This window comes from Rhinatrema bivittatum, chromosome 4 (genome assembly GCF_901001135.1).
Source record: "Rhinatrema bivittatum chromosome 4, aRhiBiv1.1, whole genome shotgun sequence".
Lineage (NCBI taxonomy): Eukaryota > Metazoa > Chordata > Amphibia > Gymnophiona > Rhinatrematidae > Rhinatrema > Rhinatrema bivittatum.
Window position 1 is genome coordinate 22,772,072 of NC_042618.1, and position 18,400 is coordinate 22,790,471.

Consider the following 18,400-nt stretch of genomic DNA (forward strand, 5'->3'; position numbering starts at 1 on the left):
AAGACGCGGGGTGCCAACGCCAGGCCGAAAGTTAGTACGTGATACTGGTAGTGCTCTTCCTCTACCAGGAACCGCAGATACCTCTGATTTATGGGAGAAATGAGGATATGGGCGTATGCGTCCTTGAGATCAAGGGAGCAGAGCCAGTCCCCAGCCCAGATGAGAGGGATCAGAGTTCCCAAAGAGACCATCTTGAATTTTTCTCTGACAAGAAAACTGTTCAATACCCTCAGATCCAGTATGGGGTGAAGGCCACCAGTTTTTTTGGGAATCTGGAAATACCTGGAGTAGAACCCGTCTCCCTGTTGGCCTGGCAGGACTGGTTCGACCGCTCGAGCAATTAAGAGGATGGAGAGCTATATTTGAAATATCTGCTGGTTCTCTATGCTTCTCCACTGAGGACATGGAAGACGAGTAGGAGTTCATTGGAAATGCAATCTGTACCCCTGCCTTACAATGGAGAGGACCCAGTGGTCCGAGGTAACTGAAATCCATCGGTCGATTGTCGTGCCCTCAGCCTAGCTGGCACCCACACTGGGGACTTGCTCTGGACGCTGGCAGATAATACTTGCGTGGCCGGTAAAATGGCCATCTTGAGTATAGCCTGGCAGGTTTCTTGCCCGAGGGCTAGGTGTCCGAAATGCTGGCTGACAACTGTCGAAGGGTTTCGTGATAGTCCTTTAGTTGTGCTACCACCTATAATTTTGTCCCCGAACAGGTTCTCCCCCATATAAGGAAGATCTGCTAGACAGTACTGCACTTCTGGATGGAGGTCGGATGCACGCAGCCAGGCCACGTGACGAGCCCCCATGCCCGATGCTGCAACCCTCATAGCTGTCTCAAACACGTCATATGTAGAGCGGGCCTCGTGTTGATCACAGTCCAGGCCCTGTTGAACTATCCTCTGAAACTCATCCTAAAATTTTTGCAAGAGGCATTCCCCCAATTCTTGAACTTGTTTCCAGACGTTTCTGGGGTACTGGCCTATATAAAGTTGATAGCAGGCAATCCTGGCTGCCAACACTGAGCCTTGGAATACCTGCTGTCCAAGAGCATCCAGAGCTCTGTGCTTCCGACCCGGGGAGGCCAAAACATGAGTCCAGAGCCTCTTTGCCTTCTTTAGGGCCGATTCCACCACCACCGACTGCTGTGGAAACTATCAGCATTCAAAACTGGTGTGGGCTGGACTAGATAGACTGCATCCGTCTTGCAGTTTGCTGGAGGGATGAAGATGGGATGGACCCAGAGCCGGATGACTAGCTCCTTAAAAATGTCATGTACAGTTGCAGCCACCACTTCTTTAGGAGCATCAAGAAATTGCAGGATCCATAACAACTTGGGACGAGAATTCTGTTCTGTTAAGAGCTGGAAAGGCACAGACTCCACCATGGCCTTGACAAACCCAGCAAAGACTGATCCTCTGGAGGGGATTTCCGCTTTTCCTCTGGCAGAGAAGGTTCGGAAGGCAAGTCCTCGGGTTCCTCCGTGGAGGAAAAGGATACCTCTCCCTCCCAAAGATCATACGGGGCTTCCCCTTCATTTTGAACACCCAGAGAAGCAGGAGGTAGAACCCCCACCGGAGCCCAAGGCCGCAACCCGGAAGGCTGTGGGGGCACCAATGAGATCTTGAACCGCATCAGGAACACCAGGGGCATCAAAGGCACTAAGGACATCGGTTCCAATGGCTCCTGGTGTGCTAGAGCCTGCTGGGGAGACTTGTGCGGCCTGGGTACAGTCGACCCCGATGGACCTTTCTCGTCTAATAACTCACCGGAATGGGCCTGGTGGAGGCAGCAGCGATGCTCCCTTCGACAGTGAAGGAGTTTGAGGCATTGGAGCTGGCTGTGTCGATAAAACACTGAGCAGCAGGTCCAGCCGCTCCAGAGGCGCAAGCACCAATGGAGTTGGCTCTTGCGGCAGTCCCAGTGGAATCGAAGGCTCCCTCCCCTCCAGTCACTCCCCCCTCCCTCCCTCCAGTCACTCTCTCCTCCCTCCCCCCAGTCACTCTCTCCTCCCTCCCCCCAGTCACTCTCTCCTCCCTCCCCTCAGTTATTCTCTCCTCCCTCCCCCCTCCACTCAGTCACTCCCCACCGCCGCTACTGCTCCTTGCCGCCGCCCCTTGCCGCCACCGCCCCTACTACTCCTCGCCGCGCCATTTTTTTTGCAGGCACGCTCAGCTCTGACCGACGTGCTCACCCACGCATGCGCCGTAGAGCTGCTCTCTACGGCGCATTTGCGGGCCGTCGGTCAGAACCCAGATGGAGCAGGCAGAAGATCTCGGGGGGGGGGGGGGGGGTTCCCTTCCTTCCCTCCCTCCCTCACCGCCGCCACTACTGCTCCTCTCCGCCCCAGAGAGGAACCCGATCTGGACCACGAGGAAAATGAGCTCGCACAGTCCCCTGACCCTACCTCAGAATCGAGGGTTGGTAGCGGAGGAGATACTGAGGGGTTTAAGGCCGAGACTCCCTTTCCTTGAGGTGTAGAAGTCCCGGACGCCGATGAAGGTTCTGATTTTTTGCGCCAAACAGCTTCTCCATTTTGTCCAGGTGTGCTCGGTGACTTTTTGGGGTCATCTGAGCACAAAGATCGCAGACACGGACATCATGCGATGCCCCCAGGCAAAGGACTCGTAGGGGTCTGTGATCTACACGGTCCGGGGGCACTGGGGGCAGCGGCGAAAACCGAATGATGCCATGTCAAAATGAACGCAGCACGCGGTTGATGGCTGATGGCCACCGGGAGGTGACACTGTTCACTGTTGGTAATCAACTGCAAAGTACCACAAAAAACTTACCAATACCAAGACTCGGGAGTGACTCGGGAAGGAAGATTTCTCAAGAAAAAAGCACGAACTCCACAACCGTGATGGTTCAGCTTCGCGGAAAAAGAGAGATTGAAGAGGAACCCTGCATGGACATGTGATTAACGGCATGTTGGGCATGCTCAGTGTGCCTAGTCAAAGTTCTAGAAACTCTGACAGAAATTTTTCATGAAGGGCTCCATCTGATGATGTCACCCATGTGTGAGGACCAACATCCTGCTTGTCCTTTGAGAACTGCTGGACCACACAGAGCAGGAATTGCATCTGCTGATAGGTCAAGAGAGGAAGGGCAGCTGTAACCTGTTGAAGTCTCAGCTGCCAGACCACAGAGAGCAGGAGGTGCAGCTGCTGGCCAATGGAGTCTGAGGCAGCAGAGTGCAAGATGAAGCTGTGGCCCCATGAAGGTTGAAAGGAGAGATAAGCTGGCAAGGGAAGCAGGGATTTGGAAGCAGAAGCTGAAGGGGAAAAGGGAGGTAGAGGCTGGGGGAGAGAAGGCATAAAAGGAAGTGACTGGTGAAATGGAAAAAACAAAGAAAAAAAAACTCCTTCCCCCCTACAAAAAAAAAAGTAATAAAGAAAGAACAAAAAACAGAGCAAGCAAAAAGGGGAAAAAAAACAGAAGCAGAAAAGGCAACCCCCCCCCCCCCAATCCATAAGTATCACACATTTTTCATTCTATATAAGAAAATGCCATACTGGGTCAGACCAAGGGTCCATCAAACCCATCATCCTGTTTCCAACAGTGGTCAATCCAGGCCACAAGAACCTGGCGAGTACCCAAAAACTAAGTCTATTCCATGTTACCATTACTAATGGCAGTGTCTATTCTCTAAGTCAGAGCTTTCCAAACTGTGTGTCGGGACACGTTAGTGTGTCGCCTGCAGTGTGCAGGTGTGTCGCGCAAGCCCGGTCAACTCTGATGCGAGTTTGGGCTTTTTTTTTTCTAGAGATTCACTTTTTTTTTTCAGTTTATGGGTTGCTTATTATTGGGTGATTTTTGCTGTCAATCGCGTTTTTTGGGGGGGCTTGGTGGGTGGAACGAGCCCAGCCATCCTTGCATTGGCTGCTGCTGCCAATGAGGCCTGGCCATGAGGAGTACTGACTGCAAGCAGCAGTGTCTGGTGATCATGGAAGGGAGTGAAGCACTTAACTGGCAACAATCAAAAAGACGAGGTACATGAGTGTGGGGGCCAGACATGTGCTGGGGAGAGAGAGATGAGTGAGTGGGGGGCAAACGTGCTGGGGGGACAGACATGTGCTTGAGGGGGAGAGATATGAGTGTGTGGGGGCCAGACATGTGCTGGGGGGAGGAGAGAGATGAGGGTGTGGGGGACAGACAATTTGTTTTATTATTGTTTCTCAAATTATAACAATAACATGAATCTTGGAATATATATTTTTAATATAAATTTAAGGTTTTCATGAGATAGGTTGTGTTGTGAAACATTTTATTTATGTATATATTTAAGGAAACATACATAAATTGTCGAAATATGTTTCGTTCGTTTAACCTTTAACCTCTGGTTTACTAGTAGACTGAATTACCGTGTCGTGAAATTATGTTTGTCTAAAAAGTGTGTCACCAACATGAAAAGTTTGGAAAGCTCTGCTCCAGAAACACATACAATATTTTCTCCATTCCCAGAAGCAAAAGAAAGGGAGGTGGCCTACTATTCCTAGCACACAAAAAACTTAAATTCTCTTCCCACTCCCTTAACTTACCACCTCCTATCGACACCAACCTATTCAAATCAAAACATCTCCAAATACTCCTCCTATATGCCCCACCTGGTTGCCTACAACATAACCTTTCCCCCCTGATTGAATCCATCACAACCCACATAAACTTACAAGAGCCAGCCATCATACTAGGAGACTTCAATCTCCATATCGACACCCACCCTCCCTCCCCCACAAGCGAACTACTCCTTTCCACCATGTCTGCCATTGGATTCACCCAAATCATCAACACGCCCACTCAAAAATCGGGCCATACCCTGGACTTAATATTCATAAACAACAAAATATCTGCAACTGGACCACCCTCTACAACCCCCACCCCATGGTCCGACCACAGCCTCATCCAAGCCAAGCTTCAACTCCAATCCAACCCAATACAAACAAACAACCGAATCATCGAATTCACCAAACCATGCTCCAGCGAAGACATCGCCGAAGTGCTACCTGAGGCACTAAAAACAATCAACTTAAATGATGCCAACACAGCCACAAACTCCTGGATAACCATCAACACAGACATAGCCAATACACTATGTCCCACGATAAGGAAGGAAATCAAGCAATCTACAAAGCAAAGAGCTCCATGGTACACCCCAGAACTGAAAACCTCAAAGCGAACACTGAGACAAACTGAAAAACAATGGAGACGAACCCCCACCTCAAACCTGAAAGACAAATTCAGAACACTGCTACATAACTATACAACAGACCTCAACACAGCAAAGCGCAATTTCTACACATCAAGAATTCATGATTACCAATATAACCCGAGGACCCTCTTCGCCTATGTCAAAGACCTAACCAACCCCATCCAAAATGACAATAAGCCAAACTCCAGCAACATCTCAAGTGAAAAACTAGCACAATTCTTCAAGGACAAAGTTAACAACATCATCGCCAAAATTCCCCAAAACTACAACGACCCAGTTGACATCCCCCCTCCCATCCACACATGGTCACAATTCACACCCGTTGCTTCCACAGAAATCGAACCTATCATCAGAAAAACCAACCCTGCATCACACCCTCTAGACCCCATCCCCATCAAAACCCTAAAACTCATCAGAGAGATTATTGTCAAACCAATAACCTACATCATCAACTTATCCCTAGAACAAGGAATCTTCCCAGAAAAACTCCCAGAAAAACTCAAAAACTAGACCCCATCCCCATCAAAACCCTAAAACTCAGAGAGATTATTGTCAAACCAATAACCTACATCATCAACTTATCCCTAGAACAAGGAATCTTCCCAGAAAAACTCAAAAACGCCATCATCAAACCAATCATCAAAAAACCTCAACTCGACAAATCCGACCCAGCAAATTACAGACCAGTCTCCAACCTCCCATTCCTAGCAAAAATCATCGAAAAAACAGTCAACAATCAACTCACAGAACACCTTGCAACCTATAATGTTCTACAGCCCGCACAACATGGTTTCAGAAAATTCTTCAGCACTGAAACCCTCCTCCTCTCTCTCACTGATACCATCCTTAGAGGACGCGACAAAGGCAAATCTTTCCTCCTGATACTTCTTGATATATCCGCCGCCTTTGACACCATCAATCACAGAACTCTCCTCACTAGACTTAAAGAAATTGGTCTCCAAGACACCACAATCAAATGGTTCAACTCCTACCTCTCAAACAGATCCTACATCGTCAAGACAAACTCATCTGAATCCTCTCAAGTGCCCCTCACTCATGGAGTCCCTCAAGGTTCTTCCCTATCCTCAACCCTATTTAACATTTACCTCATCCCACTATGCAAATACCTTTCAGAGGCAAACCTCACCTACTTCATCTATGCAGACGACATACAAATATTACTCCCCATAAACAAGTCCATCCAACTAACCATGGAAAAATGGAACAAACTCAGCTCAAATCTATCCCACTTGCTATCTCAATTATCTCTATGCCTCAACCAAGCCAAAACAGAAATCATTCACATCCACGATGACCGACCCTCTCTTCCACTCAAGTGCACCCCCTCCGACCACCCAGGAAGCTCAACCAACCCGGGAGTGCCCCAAATCTCACCCACGCCGTCCACAAGAAACCTAGGCGTAACAATCGACAGCCATCTCAACTTTAAACGACACATCTCCAATACAATCAAGGATGGATTCTTCAAACTCCAGACACTAAAAAAACTCAAACCCCTTCTCCAAGAGCACGATTTCCGAACAGTCCTTCAATCAATTATCTTCGCAAAACTTGATTACTGCAACTCCCTCCTCCTTGGCCTACCAGAAATTCACATCAAACCCCTCCAAGTGCTACAGAACGCTGCCGCCAGAATCATCACTAACAACAAAAAATCCTCACACATCACACCCACTCTCAAAGAACTCCACTGGCTACCCATTACCCAAAGAATCCAGTATAAAACCCTCACCCTCATGCACAAAAAAATAAACAACAACAACATGAACTGGCTAAACAACGGAATACAACCTTACCCTACTCAAAGAACTCTCAGATCCACCAACACTGGCCTCCTAGCCGTACCCAATCTCAAATCTGCACACCTCAACGTCACCCGCAAACGAGCCATAACAATTGCGGGCCCCTCCTTATGGAACTCCCTCCCCACCTGTCTCAGAAATGAACCTTCATTGCAAATCTTCAAAAAACACCTCAAAACATGGCTGTTCCTAAAAGCATTCCCACCTGACACGTAACCTACCCAAATTCAACTGCAACACACCACGCCCCCCTACACAAGCATCTCGCATCACCACCTTCCCTCCCTTGCACCACCTTCCCCCCTCCTATCCCCCCCATTCCCCCCTTCAACCCTCCCTGCCAACCTAACCTTAATATATCCTCATCAACAAGTCATTTATGTACATATGTTATATACTACATCAAATGTTCAACGTAATCCTGTTATTCCTGTTATAATTTGTATAATTTGTTATATTTATTACAATGTTACAATTTATTATTTTTATTACAATGTTATAATGTAAAATAGGGCTGTTACTACCCTATTCTTTGAGTTATCTGGAAACCGATGTGATATCTCGATCGAACGTCGGTATATAAAAGAAATAAATAAATAAATAAATAAATAAATAAACTTAATAGCAGGTAATGGACTTCTACTCCAAGAACTTATCCAATCCTTTTTTAAACACAGCTATACTAACTGCACTAACCACATCCTCTGGCAACAAATTCCAGAGTTTAATTGTGTGTTGAGTGAAAAAGAACTTTCTCCAATTAATTTTAAATGTGCTACACGCTAACTTCATGGAATGCCCCCTAGTCCTTCTATTATCCGAAAGAGTAAATAACCGATTCACATTTACCCGTTCTACACCTCTCATGATTTTAAAGACCTCTATCATATCCCCCCTCAGCCGTCTCTTCTCCAAGCTGAAAAGTCCTAACCTCTTCAGCCTTTCCTCATAGGGGAGCTGTTCCATCCCCTTTATCATTTTGGTTGCCCTTCTCTCTTCCTTCTCCATTGCAACTGTATCTTTTGCACTACTCTAAATACAAAGAAAAATATAGCATATTTTTGCCATAACATCAGATACATTCAAATATCTCAAACAAAATGTTATGTTGTATGTGTTTTTCCATTTTCTTCTCCCTCTTGCTCTCTCCTCACATACCTCCTCACTCCCTTGCCCCTCAAACCCTACACCCCTTCTGCTAATCACACCTGTTTCACTGCCTTATCAACTAACTCATCTCTGCTAGTGCCTTACATTTCTCCTCAGGTAGCAATTCAGAGAAAACCTTCCATGCTGACACAGTCGTCATCAAGTTTCCAATTTTCCAACTCTACCTCTAATCTATGACATAAGAAGTGCCATACTGAGTCAGTCCAAGGTCTATGAAGCCCAGCATCCTATCTCTGACAGTGGCCAGAGTCCAGGTCATAAGTACCTATCAGATCCCCAATAGCTGATCTATTTCTTGTCTATCACTCTCAGGGCAAAGCGATGGCTTTCCCAAGTCTACCTGGCTAATAACAGTTTAAGGACTTTTCCTTCAGGAACCTGTCCAGTCCTCTTTTGAACCCCATTATGTCAGTTGCCTTGACCACATCCTCTGGCAATAGATTCCATAGCTTGATTGTGCACCGAATGAAAAGCTACATCCCATCATGTTTTAAATCTGCTGGTTGCTAGTTTCATAGAGTATCCGCTAGTCCTAGAGTGGCCTAAAAGAGTAAATAACCATTCTCTATTTACCATTCCACCACACTCTTGAGTTTATAAATCTTAAGCACGTCCCTTCTCAGTTGTCTCTTTTCCAACTCTAATCTGTTTAGCCTTTCTCCATAAAGGAGCTTTTCCATCTCCTTTATCATTTTTGTCACCCTTCTCTGTACGGTTTCTATGTCTGCTTTGTCTTTTTTGAGAGGGGGCAAACAGATCTGCACATAATACTCAAGGTGTAGTCACACCATGGATCTAATACAAAGGTATTATGATATTTTCAGCTTTTTTCTCTATTTTTTTGCCAAATAATTCTTAAAATTTTATTTGCCTTTTTAACTGCTACCGCACACTAGGCCGAAGATTTCAAGTATTGTCCATAAAGACTTTGAGGTCCTTTTCCTGGGTGGATACTCCTAAAATGGAACCCTGCATTGTGCACCAGTAATTGGGATTATTTTTCCCTATGCATTAACTTTGCACTTGTCCACATTACATAGAATTTGCCCAGTCTCCTAGTTTCACAAGGTGCTTCTGCAGTTACTTGCAATCTTCTGCTGTTTCAATGACTCAAAACAATTTTGTGTCATCTGCAAATCTGGTCACTTCACTCACTATTCCTTTCTCCAGAGGATGTGGCTACAGCAGTTAGTGAAAAGGGCTTAAAAAAGGTTTGGATAAGTTCCTAGAGGAAAAATCCATAAACTGCCACTAATTAATAAGTAATAGTAGCTTGTGATTTATTTAATGTTTAGGTACTTGAGACTTGGATTGGCCACTGTTGGAAACAGGATGCTGGGCTTGATGGACCTTTGATCTGATCCAGCATGGCATGTTCTTATGTACTTATGTTATTTATGCATTTGCTAAATCTCTCCTCCGGCATCAAGTCTATCATCTTATCCTGCCAAGTATGTATGGATGGTGGGCATGCTTCTACAGAACACATTTGCATGCCTTGATAGAGGCATATCTGCACATAGCCATCAAGCTGGAGACCACAGATTCTGAGGTTCATGGACCTAAGAGAACATTTTCAGTTTCGAACTCTTCCCTTCAGCTGGCAATGGTTCCACATACCTTCACCAAGGAGATGGTGGTGGGGCGGCCACATTGCAAAAAGAGGATGTGTTGGTGCATCCGTGTCTGGATAACTGGTTCATGCATGCAAAATCAGAGGACCTTTGTCGACAATCAGTATGAAAGGTACCAATGTGCATGAGGTTTCTAGGATGGGTGGTGAACTTAGTAACGAGCCATTTAGTCCTCTTTCAAACTTTGGAGTATCTGGGAACTCAGTTTGACATACTGGCGGAGATAGTTTCTCTCATGGAGAGAAACTGCTGAAACTGCAGAGTCAGATTAGGCTTCTGCTAGAGCTTTTGGTGCCCAGGATCTGGGACTATTGATAAGTCCTGGGTTCTATGGCATTGACATTGGAATGAATGCTTTGGGCGTTCTTGCTTATGTGGCCTCTGTAGGGGGCTCTTCTCTCTCACTGGGATCTGTTATTGGAAGAGTTTCATTGTCCTCCTCCATTTGAGGGGGAAGCCAGGGACAGTCTTTCATGATGGCTTACTTGCACCAGTCTTGGGCGTGGGATGGAATTAGAGGTTCCAAATTAGGTAATAGTCACCACCGATGCAAGCCTCTCCAGATGGAGGGCGATATGGCAAGATCAGCTGGCGCATGGCCAGTGGTCGAAAAGGAGGCCTCATGGTCTATCAATCGGTTAGAGATGAGAGTAGTGCATTTCGCATTGCTTGCCTGTCTGCCAAGGTTACACAGCCATCCAGTATAGATCCTATCAGACAACGTGACAACTTTCAAGGCAGAATCAAGGGGGTGCTTAGGCTCTTAGATGGGAGGCATACATTATTGAGGTATCAACCTTCAAGGCAGAATCAAGAAATCAGGCAGTGGCTTGAGAGGCCCGGGAGTTGATTCTCTGGGCAGAGCAGCACTTGGAGCAGCTGGCAGCGTCTCACATCTCCAGAGTGAAAAATGTTCAGGCGGATTTTCTCAGATGGAGAAAGTTAGATCCCTAAGGAATGGGAGGTATCAGAGGCAGCAATATGTCTCATTCACAGAAGATGGAGGTATCCTGACGAAAGAGAACACAAAGGCGTTGCAGTTTTACAGCCATTGAACAGAAAACAGTACAGAAGGAATTGGAGCTCTGATGCTGCCGTGGGCTTGAGGAATTCTTCTTTATCTTCCCTCTGTGGTCTCTGGTCAACAAGGGATTACAGTGGATACAGAAACATCTAGGCAACATGATCCTGGTAACTCCAGAGTGGCCACATCGACTATGTTTCCCAGATCTGATCAAAATGGCCATAGACGGACCCTGAAGTTTGGACATTGGTCAACTCTTTTCCACCAGGGCTCAATATTTTCGGATCAGATGACTTCTGTCTCGTGGCTTTGCTTCTGAGAGGAGACAACTGAGATAGAGGGGATATTCCGAAGTGGTTATTTCCATCTTACTGCAGGCTAGGCCTTTCTTCTTCCCGTGTGCCCGGTAAACACTTCCTCTTCCAGGCCACAGGGGCGGGAAGAAGAAAAGGTCATGTTCCTGTTGCTGGCTTCCACAAACATTGCTGCCGTTCCCCTCAGGGCTTGAATGTGCTGATAGCCCGGGCAGGAACGGCAGCAGTGTTCGTCTCGCCGAGGTGAAAGGGGGGGGGGGGGGGAGAAGAGCAGCGAGTGCGAAGCACACTTACCTGTGCTTCGCGACCCACCGGTTGAAAACCACTGCTCTAAGGACTAGATTCAGATTCCAAGAAGGACAAATGTTCTGCACCTGAGGACGCAAGTTCTTAACTCCCCAAAGGAACCATATAGCATCTGGATGTACGGATAGAGGATACCCTTTCACCTTACCCCAGAGACAACCCATGTTGCTATCTAGTCTATCAGAGAGTTAAAGGCCAGTCCATTGACCAGAACCTTTCTGTAGAAAAGCCAAAATAGGCAAAACTATAGCTTGAATAGGCAGAGGCTGCACTCCGTCAACGACAGACCAGGGACTCAAAGATCCTCCAGATTCACACACTTGACTCAAAGTGGTTTTCTTGGTGGTTTTCTGTTCAGCCAGAAGAAGTTTTCCAGGCGATGTCATGTTGAGATACCTTCCTATGGATGTCAGATTCGGGTGCCTTCTTTTCTTCCTGGGGTAGTCTCGGTGTTTCATCTTAGACAGCGGAGCTTCCAGTTTTTCTGGATTTGGATTCCTCTTTCTCTATGTCTCACGCGGGGGTGCTTAGGTTCTTAGATGGGAGGCATACATTATTGAGGTATCTAAAGGTCACTTATGATTTTTGTAGATCGGATCACTTTTTTGTACTGTGGAGTGGTCCAAAGAAGGGAAGTAAGGTGTCTAAGGCTACAATTGTGCAGTGGCTGAAAAAAGCAAACAAGTTAGAACATAAGAACATAAGAAATTGCCATGCTGGGTCAGACCAAGGGTCCATCAAGCCCAGCATCCTGTTTCCAACAGAGGCCAAACCAGGCCACAAGAACCTGGCAATTACCCAAACACCTAGAAGATCCCATGCTACTGATGCAATTAATAGCAGTGACTATTCCCTAAGTAAACTTGATTAATAGCAGTTAATGGACTTCTCTTCCAAGAACTTATCCAAACCTTTTTTGAACCCAGCTACACTAACTGCACTAACCACATCCTCTGGCAACAAATTCCAGAGATTTATTGTGCGTTGAGTGAAAAAGAATTTTCTCCGATTAGTCTTAAATGTGCTACTTGCTAACTTCATGGAATGCCCCCTAGTCCTTCTATTATTCGAAAGTGTAAATAACTGAGTCACATCTACTCGTTCAAGACCTCTCATGATCTTAAAGACCTCTATGATATCCCCCCTCAGCCGTCTCTTCTCCAAGCTGAACAGCCCTAACCTCTTCAGCCTTTCCTCATAGGGGAGCTGTTCCATTCCCCTTATCATTTTGGTTGCCCTTCTCTGTACCTTCTCCATTGCAACTATATCTTTTTTGAGATACGGCGACCAGAATTGTACACAGTATTCAAGGTGTGGTCTCACCATGGAGCGATATAGAGGCATTATGACATTTTCCGTTTTATTAACCATTCCCTTCCTAATAATTCCTAACATTTTATTTGCTTTTTTGACTGCTGCAGCACACTGAGCTGACGATTTCAATGTATTATCTACTATGACGCCTAGATCTCTTTCTTGGTTGGTAGCTCCTAATATGGAACCTAACATCGTGTAACTACAGCTAGGGTTATTTTTCCCTATATGCAACACCTTGCACTTGTCCACATTAAATTTCATCTGCCATTTGGATGCCCAATCTTCCAGTCTTGCAAGGTCCTCCTGTAATGTATCACAGTCTGCTTGTGATTTAACTACTCTGAATAATTTTGTATCATCCGCAAATTTGATAACGTCACTCATCGTATTCCTTTCCAGATCATTGATATATATATTGAAAAGCACCGGTCCAAGTACAGATCCCTGAGGCACTCCACTGTTTACCCTTTTCCACTGAGAAAATTGACCACTTAGTCCTACTCTCTGTTTCCTGTCTTTTAACCAGTTTGTAATCCACGAAAGGACATCGCCTCCTATCCCATGACTTTTTAGTTTTCGTAGAAGCCTCTTTTTTTTCTCATTTAAAGTTTTTATTGAAACTTTCACAGTGTCAAAATCACAATGCAACTAACATAAGAACAGGGATATAACAAAGCAATGATAACAGTGTATACAACACCACAAGAAGAAAGGTATTCCCAAGCACAACACATAAAACCTAAGCATGCACTGTGTAGCAGAGCATAAATCCTCCATTTTTTCCCTCTCCCTATCCCCCCCTCCCCCCGTCTCCATATATGCAGCCAAAATAAAGAAATGGGTCAAAGTGAAAACTAAAATCAACCACCCTAGCCTCCTCAAAGATGACTTACATTTCTAAAGGGCGCCAGTTACCAGGGGGTTTAGGGGCGCACTAGACTTGTTCTCAGGCGACTTCCTGGGCTGAGTCACAACAGGTGTCTCTGCATGAAATTTGCTGGGCAGCTACTGAGAAGTAGTTGCACAATTTTGCTAGGCATTATCGCTTGGATGTCAGTGCTCCAGCTTCCATGTGCTTTGGTGGAGTGCTCTACAAGCTGAACTCTCCAGGTTCCACTCGAGTTAAGGGGAGCTTAGGTACATCCCAGGAATCTGGACTTAAGAGTACAGGGAAAGGAAAATTGGTTCTTATCTGCTAATTTTTGTTCCTGTAGTACCCCAGATCAGTCCAGAGACCCGCCCATTTACTGGGGGGGGGGGGGGGGGGTAAGTCTCGTACTGTTGCTTTCTATGTAGTGCAGAGCTGTTGGAGGTTTTCAATGCTGATCGCTTATGTTAAATTTGGCAAATGAGTTTTCCATTGTCTTTTTGGGCAACTTCACCTTCTTCTGACTCATTGGAGGGGAGGGAGTTTGCTTAGAAATGTATGGTTATTGCTGTCATCTTGGTTTGGGTACAGGTCGATACTGAGGGACTGCATGTGGTACACTGGGTTATGTACAGTGTCGGTGAAACTTTCTCTATCTACATCTGCTGGCAGGGAGGCAAAACCCAGGAGTCTGGACTGATCTGTGTTACTACATGAACGAAAATTAGCAGATAAGATCCAATTTTCCTTGTTGTTCATGGGTGCTTGTGCAATGTGGTTTAAGCTTTTTTGACCAAATTCAGGAATTTATTGAAGTATAAAATTATGTAGGTGGGTGGCATCCGGAGCCCCAAAAGCACAAATCCTCTAAAGCTCACCACATGTGACAACCCCCACCCCCCCTGTAATTTTTTATATCTTTTGCCCTCATTTCTCCTGCCAAAAGCCAGTCAAATCGTCCAAAACCTCGTCACCCTTTCTTTACACTGAATTTTTCCCCTCTCCTGCTATCTGCATCTTGCCTGTTACTTTTTCCTTCTGCACTCAGTTTCCCATTTCACCAGGCACCTGGAAAAATGCATAAAACTGTGAATGAGGAATACTATATTTATCTTGGATCTGTGCAAATTCCTCATCTCTATTTTTCAGCCTGATCTCTGTCCAATCCTGAAATGCACCATGCTCCAGCCTCAAGAGTACGACTCACATTGCTTCCTATAGATATATAATGATGCGTCAAAGTCTAAACTTCACCATCCACAGAGCACGCTCCATGCCAGCACCTGTGATCCTAGGAAGACATTTTGTCATGCCATAACCAGCATTTTAGCATCTGCTGGACATCGGAGGTATGGGGGGGGGGGGGGGGGGGTGTCATACCCTCCATCAAACCCGGCCTACAAAACTTTAATTCCCCCCCTATTCCATTCAGTTTGGAGTTTCCAACAGAACTTGGAAAGACAAACTTGACTGCAGGGAAGGCCAAAACACACTTTCTCTTCTGGCCAGAGCAATAATTAATAGAAAGGGACCTCACCATTATTTATTCATTTTGATTTCTTAGTTTCTTTGGAAGTTTTTTTTATTATTTTTTTTTTTAAAGAAGTTCTGAGCAATTGTTTTTGTAAAACTAATTCCATTTTTCCTCCCTCGCTTTTTTCTTATTTGCTTCTCTGACAAATCTGTCATCACCTGATTCAAATTCCTACAGTTTGCTACTCACCAACCATTCCTTCATCTCCCCTGTGTCCTCCTCTGGTACCTCTCTCCCCACCCCCTGCAATGTGCCTTAATACTTCACTATATATCTCACAGTAACTGCAAAGCATTTGGTGAAAGGATCATATAAATGAAAATGATTTAAAGTGCATCTGCACTATGAATGTCTGAATAAAGATGTGTCCAGACTCCCCAGAGCACAGCAGCCCCGGTACAGCGCTTCATTCACACTGCTCTCCCTCCTGTTCTTACGCGCCTGTAAACAAGTATACAAGCACGCCTTTGTGGGAGGGTATCTGTTATAGCAAAGGGACACCACTATAAAAATAAATCCTCCTTTCAAATACATAAAATGTAAATAACCTTTAAATGCTGGCACCATACCCAGTATCTCCTGATACGTGGAAACTTTATCCAGGCAAGTCCAGCTGCCATCCCTTGGAAACTGCAACATCTGGCCAAAGCCTTGGAGGTTTCTGTAGAGAAAATTACAGGCTACTGAAATCTGCTTTCAATGCTTACAAGCCATTTGAAATAAATATAAATATATCTTCACCCTTTTCTAATGGCACAAGTTTCAGAAGCAGCACAAGGAGGTTTAGAGCTGGATCTTCCTTTGGCGTTTATTAGCCTGTGTGATATCCAAGGTTTCCCAGCAGCACCAGCTTCCGCACTTTGTACGCATGGCACACATCCCATTTCTTTCCGTGACAAGAGAAATCAAAACTTTCCCTACTGATTGCTGAAATCCACTGTGTGTGTGACCCAACTGTGAATTCTGTACCTGCATCTGTGACTTAACTTGGAAATCCAAGGGGGGGAGGGCAGGGTTTAAAGCAGTGAATGTGCTCTTATTATTCCTCTTTAGTTAACTAGGTGAAAGTTGTTCTGTGTTGCTGGAATTCTTTGGATGATGTTTTACTGTTTTAAAAATGACAATAATAAAAAGATTTGAACTTTACTGTGAAACTCATTCTGAGAGCATAATCTCTCAGAGAGTCTGTGTCTTACGTTATACTCATAGGTCACACAGAATCAAACAAACACTTTGGTAAACATTTTTTACGTCATATTTTTTATATATTTATATATTTCTGAGCCAGAGCTGTCTCCTGGCCGCCACCGCCGATGATACTCCTTCTGGCCGCTGTGCGTCCGTTAGAAAGGATAGCGCTGGGTCCAGGATATCTCCCGGGGTGCCGTTCCTGGCCTGGGATAAGCAAGCACATGTCACCACGGTGCAGCAGGCCGCAATCTGAAGAGACATAGCGGCCACGTCAAATGACTGTTTAAGCATGGCTTCTAGCCGCTGGTCATGCGTGTCCTTGAGTGCTGCTCCTCCCTCTACCGGAATGGTGGTGCGCTTGGAGACTGCGCAGACCATGGCATCCACTCTAGGGCAAGCGAGCATGTCTTTGGTTGCTGGATCCAGGGGGTTCAAGCTGGCCAAGGCCCGCCCCCCTTTAAAGGCAGACTCTGGGGTGTTCCATTCCAGGTCAATTAGCTGTTGAGCGGCTCGCAAGAGCGGGAAATGACGGCAGGTCTGTCGAAGGCCTTCCAGAAATGGGTTCTCCTCGGGATCCCCCTGGGTTTCTGAATCCGGAATCGCCAGTTCCGCCAAGCATTGGGAGACCAGATCCGGGAGCTCCTCCCTTGTGAAGAACCGTCTCATGGTTCGGTGGGGTTCTGTCCCCGGGGGGACTTCTCCTTCTTCTAGGGGTTCGACTTCTTCTTCTGAGATGTCCGTACCCCCGAAGGTGGGACTACTTGGCGGTAAAAGCCTATGCCTAGGTCTTGAGGGGCCTGGAGCATAGGGTCCTCCTGCGACGTATGTGGTTGGTCCACCCGGGAATCCGTTTGCATTTGGACAAAGGCGTGAATCCCCTTGAAGAGTTCCACCCAAGAAATAGACGAGGGGTCCACATTGAGTGGCGCTGCTTCCCTGGGAGCCTCCGGCTGAGAGGGAGTCTTACTGGGGGTTGCTAGCTCCAGGGAGCCCCCTGAAGAGCTAGTCCCCGGCCCTGGGCGAGACTGAGCCTGTGGTGGATCTCCCAGGGCCTCCTCTCATTGGGTGCATAAGGCATCAGCTTCCTGGCTCTGGGCAGGCCCTGAGGTGGCATGCTGAGCAGAGGCCTAGGGATTTTACTTCCGTTATTGGGGGTGTCGAGGTTGCCTGCGCGTACATGTTTCACCATTATTTATTCATTTTGATTTCTTAGTTTCTTTGGAAGTTTTTTTTATTTATTTATTTTTTTAAAGAGGTTACCAGCAATAGTTTTACAAAAACAGAAATTCCATTTTTCCTCCCTCGCTTTTTTCTTATTTGCTTTTCTGACAAATCTGTCATCACCTGATTGAAATTCCTACAGTTTGCTACTCACCAACCATTCCTTCATCTCCCCTGTGTCCTCCTCTGGTACCTCTCTCCCCACCCCCTGCAATGTGCCTTAATATTTCACTATATATCTCACAGTACCTGCAAAGCATTTGGTGAAAGGATCATATAAATGAAAATGATTTAAAGTGCATCTGCACTATGAATGTCTGAATAAAGATGTGTCCAGACTCCCCAGAGCACAGCAGCCCCAGTACAGCGCTTCATTCACACTGCTCTCCCTCCTGTTCTTACGCGCCTGTAAACAAGTATACAAGCACGCCTTTGTGGGAGGGTATCTGTTATAGCAAAGGGACACCACTATAAAAATAAATCCTCCTTTCAAATACATAAAATGTAAATAACCTTTAAATGCTGGCACCATACCCAGTATCTCCTGATACGTGGAAGCTTTATCCAGGCAAGTCCAGCTGCCATCTCTTGGAAACTGCAACATCTGGCCAAAGCCTTGGAGGTTTCTGTAGAGAAAATTACAGGCTACTGAAATCTGCTTTCAATGCTTACAAGCCATTTGAAATAAATATAAATATATCTTCACCCTTTTCTAATGGCACAAGTTTCAGAAGCAGCACAAGGAGGTTTAGAGCTGGATCTTCCTTTGGCGTTTATTAGCCTGTGT

The 18,400-nt window shown here is 45.9% G+C and overlaps 1 long non-coding RNA gene across 6 annotated transcripts in view; it reads right to left on the reverse strand.

Moving 5' to 3' along the window:
- LOC115089670 overlaps positions 1 to 18,400 on the reverse strand; it is a 44,912-nt gene that overhangs the window by 12,557 nt on the left and 13,955 nt on the right. The window contains exons 3-4 of one of the 6 annotated variants that reach the window (XR_003856199.1): positions 18,148 to 18,239; positions 15,750 to 15,862 (exon numbers count right to left, since the gene is read on the reverse strand). This is a non-coding gene — a long non-coding RNA (uncharacterized LOC115089670). Of the gene's footprint in view, positions 1 to 15,749; positions 15,863 to 18,126; positions 18,240 to 18,400 lie in introns of all 6 variants that reach the window. The other 5 variants (XR_003856197.1, XR_003856198.1, XR_003856196.1 and 2 more) reach the window with 5 other exon arrangements.